Here is a 4,895-nt window from a genome sequence, read left to right on the forward strand (position 1 = left end):
TCAGATGGTCACCTCCACACTTGTAACAGGGTCCTAGTGCTGGTCTTGGTCCCATTTGATTCGTCCTTTGTGGATAGGATGGTCTTTGTCCTGTTAACCCTCCATGAGCTATGAACATCAATGTTCTTGCGTCCATATTGTATCTCTCTTCATCAGAAGCACTTGTAACTGTTGGTGTTCCAACATTCCCCATCATGCCCCATGGTTCTGGTTGTTTTGGTTCTTCTGGTGGGTAATACACTGTCGGAGACATGTGTGCACCAGATTCTTCATAATAGGCTTGAACAGGCACTAGGCTTGTTCTTCCTGATTCTCTAAGGTTGGTGCATATCTAATGCCCACTGGTCTTGCTCCTGGTAAAGGTGGTTGTTGTCCCAATACCGGTTGCGGTCTTTCTATCCCCATAGGTCCTGGTACACTTCCCGTTGGGTATCGAGGTACTGGATGTATCTGAGGTGGTGCTAATTGAGCAGGAGGTGCATACTGGCGCTCCCTTACATACCCTTTGTTGTAATAACACTCCTCTGTTGGATGATTTGTCCATTTTTGTTCAATAGCACACCATTTCAGTGGTTTTGGCAATGGTTTTTGGTATGGTGCCATCCTTTTTAGAGCATCTTCTATCATTTGCTCTACATTTGGCATGGTTGTTGTTTGAACATTCTTTTTAGTGGTAGTCTCGCTCGCTACGGAGGAGGAGCTACTGGATGCAAAATCTGTATCCGCTGACACCTCTCCATAAACCGTACAGTTATCCACTAAGTACAATGCCTCTCTCGTTACTTGCTCGAAACTTGTACAAGCTTTCAAGTGCAAGTCCTTCTTGAGAGTGTCGTTCCTCAGTCCCTCAATAAAGAGAACAGATAGTCTGTCATCTTGTGGTCGTTCACGTACTGGACATCTCTCAATGTATTGTTTGAAGCGAAGTGAAGCTTCCTTCACTTTTTCGTGTTCTCTCTGTTTAAAAGCATATATTTGTGAGACCGTATTGTGCTTAATCCCTCGTTTTGAGAATTCCTCAGCAAACTCTCTTAGCAAATGGTCAATGTCATGGAATCCCCCTATGTTCATTGGTTGAAACCATGTCAATGCCGTACCTTCTAGAGTAAGACCAAATCCCTCGTATTGTGTATGGAAATCTGTTATCTGCTCAGCTCTTAAGACTTGCTTAAAGAGTGACACATGTGCATACGGATCTCCTGAACCACCATACTTCTTTGGCATACACTTGGCTACTTGAGATGGTCTCATACGTCTATGGTCTGCTACCAATCTCATTGCTCCTGTGTCCCGCTAAAGCTTTCTCTAGCATCATGGACTTCATGGGTTACCCTTGTCGGTTCCCCTGCCCTGAATCTACTACTAGGAGGTAAATGTGATGGTTCCGCTTCGAACCTTGGACCTGGAGTGGTATACGTGGGGATTGGAACTGCACTACCTCGATTCGTCTCCATTGACTCTCTGGAATGTAATGATCCCATTGGTCCGAGCTTCGAGTCCCAAGGTTGACTGAAAGAGTCAGCAACCTGAGTTCTTTGTCCTCTTGTCGTCATTGGGTTTTGCCTCCATTTGTTGGTGCTGGTCTTGTGAGCTAGAAGTAACATAATACTGATGTAGTGGTCCCCCAAAGTATGTATATCCTTCTAATTCTTTCTTGCCCATTGTTGAGTATTGCCTGCCATACTTATCGTAAGCGGCAATTTTCACTTCTGATCCCTCTGTGTAGGTAAAGACATAGAGTCTTTTTTGGTCTGTCAACTTCCGGTGTAGGGTTCTTCACATCTATAATAGAGATCTTGCTCCCCATTATTATATTTGTATAGCCCCACATAGATGTTATCAGTGTTGATCCTTGTAGTTTCATTCTCTCTTCTTAACCTCGCATTAGGGAAGTTCATTATTGGTGCTTTCTCCTCGAGTTCTTCATCTATTTTGGCTTTGGTGCCCATCAATCCCCACTTGTCCACAATGTTAGGGTTTAGGACTACCAAGTACATGGTACCCTCGTCATCTAGATATCTATCTCCGCTATAGCTCACAGGCACTAAGTCCTTGAACTCACTAGGTCTTTCTTCTATCTTTACACAATAGCGGTCCATTCCATCTTTGTAGATCTTTGCACCTTGCTCATTGTCGTACTGATATTTTATGAACAATAGCTTCATTGTGGCGGAAGGGTTTGATGATCCTGCTGCCATATTTTCTCTGTTGTTCTGCTCGAGTGTTCCAAATGTTCGGTGAAAATCTCGTAAGATCTCTCCGAAGAAGTATCAGAAACACTTCCTTCAAAGATCGGCTCTAATGGTTGCACCCAACTTTGGTTTACACTTCCCTCGGTTGATATGACACTTGCTGGTTCCCCTTGTTTTGGTTGATATGACACTTGCTGGTTCCCCTTGTTTTGGTTGATTATTCCGGAGATTCCTGCCCGATCTCAAATTCATCAATTCCCCTAAAGGACTGTAACTTTTCCGTCTCGGCAATTTGTTTTCCCCAAGTTTTTGTGGTCAAATTGATCCAAACTGATTGATACTTGGTCAATTGTTTAATCTTGTCAGTTGGACAACTTCTGTTTCATCAAGTGAGAATTTTGTCGCAGTTATGCTGAAAAAGACATTATACGCGTATGATGTCTTTTTTCACAGATTTTGACTATTTTGGTTATGCTCACTCTCAATGGCCCCTTTATGCTCTGTTCACTCACAAAATTCAGTTTGAACTCTGTTTGAGCAAGTTATGGCTAGTTCAGGCTTTTCTTGGCAATTTTCCGCTTTTGACTTGTTTTTTGGGTCAATTGTGATCCAAATGGGATGAAACTTGAAATATACCTCTAGATAGCTATTACAATGGATCTGTGTTGGCAAAGTATCAAAATATGTCCAAAATTAGGTCAAAGACATTATACGCGTATGATGTCTTTTTCATCAATTTGGGTCCAAACTTGATATTTATGCTTTCTACAGTGTTTGTAACAATCTTGTCAGGTCAGATTTCAAAAATAAGCAGTGGAAGTGCCAAAAGACATTATATGTGTATGATGTCTTTTGTCCAGATTTTGACTATTTTTGGTTTTAAGCCTTCTCCAATGTTTATAATTGAGTTTCAAGTGTTTTTGTCAGGTTTGAATGTAAAAACAAGATCTGAATCAAAATTTCTTGTTCTTTGCGTTTTTTTGCTCTCTGACTTGTCTTTTGGGTTTCTGAGAGTGTTAAGCCTTGTTTAAGTTGATCTTAGGGTAAAACCCCCCTTCTAAACACTCTGGCAATGTCAAATTTTCAATTTTAGTCTCTGTTTAGATCCTAAGACATCATACGCGTATGATGTCTAAAGTTGCAGATTTCCAGTTTTTCAGCACAGAACTCTTCCAATAGCTCTTTTAAGTGCTCAGCAACAATCAGTTACACAGAAAATTTTTCTAAACTTTGTTTATTGCATATTTCACTACCAAAGTGACTTTTTCAGTGATCTAACATGCAATCAAACACATCAAGCAAATAGAACACCAATTGATAGCTTTGGATCAGGATCAAATCAGGCCCTACCTAAGCTACTTCTAATCATAAAATGGATTTTTTTGCAATTGAAAATATAAAGAGATTTACTACCACACAAGGAGTAGCAAATGCTTTTTATGTCAACAACCACTTAAACACCATAAAAAACAATCTAATCTAAGCTAAACTAAAAATACTGTCAACACGGAAGACCCAGGAATACCCCACTTCCTAGTATCTCTCGAGACCTTCGGAGTCCACCACTCCTAGATCTTTTCTAACTAAAGTATAAAAAAGTAGTTTATACGACTCACCTCGTAGGATTAGTCTAAGGTCACCTACTTAGGGCTCTCGTCCCCGGCAGCGGCGCCAATGTTAAGGCGGTTACGCCGCTAGCGGAAGCTAAATAGCGAGAACTCAACCAACAACAGAATTTGTCAGACGAGGACGGAGCTTTTGACCCGCAGGCGCATGGAAACAACTAGGTGGGTGTCAAATCACCTACTCGACCTTCTAATGACAATCACTACCAAGGAAACCAAATCTAAGTTCTAAGATACGCAAGTGACTGAAATCCGTACTACGAACGAATGCTATACGAAACAGGATCTAGAATCATCGAATCGATCTCAAACTCAAGGGGAAGTCTATACACTAGGTAAGAACAACACCCTAAAGACTTGAACTGCAAAATCAACCTATAACCACTCCGTGCGGTAAACGCATATGAAGACAGGCCGAAAAATACAGGTGACCGAAACTTGACCCCGATGGTACCAATGTGTAGCTCTACTCGTTGTGGTTCTATAGATATGCTGCACGCTCTATTCCGACACACGAGTTGGAAGAAAACTCACACCGAAGCTCGTAGGAACTTACCACACGTAGAAGCCGATAGCGCGCACTCTTGGTATCTGTGCGTAGCTCTCACCGTTGCTAACACAATGGTGGTGTCGCTTCTCCAATGGCGGCTCCGTAGCTCGCGTAGCAAGGAGATAAGACTCTCTCTCTCTCACACTCTCTCAGACACAGTCACGGCGCTCAAAAATTCACTTTGATTAATTATTGAATCTCCCTTTAGGTTACAAAACTTTGGCTTATATACCTCAGCCTTGGAGGTGAGAACATCTCTAACTATTTACATCAACAGGTGAAATTACTTCGGGATTACAAGCTGGAAACTCAATTGAGTCCCGTTACTTAATGAATGGCTCAAATCAAAATTAATGTCGGAAAGACATTTATTACAATCAATGGTTACAAAATGATGGGTGTGAGCAAAAATGTGGGTGTGATCCTCTGCTGGCTCAACAAAAAGTTTGGGTATCGAAATCAGACTTCAATGAAGATACCCAACACAAACAGGTGAATCAACGGATGATTCCTATTAAGCTACTCGAA

The sequence above is a fragment of the Adiantum capillus-veneris genome, unplaced genomic scaffold (assembly GCF_014529385.1).
Source record: "Adiantum capillus-veneris isolate H3 unplaced genomic scaffold, ASM1452938v2 Hic_scaffold_273, whole genome shotgun sequence".
Classification (NCBI taxonomy): domain Eukaryota; kingdom Viridiplantae; phylum Streptophyta; class Polypodiopsida; order Polypodiales; family Pteridaceae; genus Adiantum; species Adiantum capillus-veneris.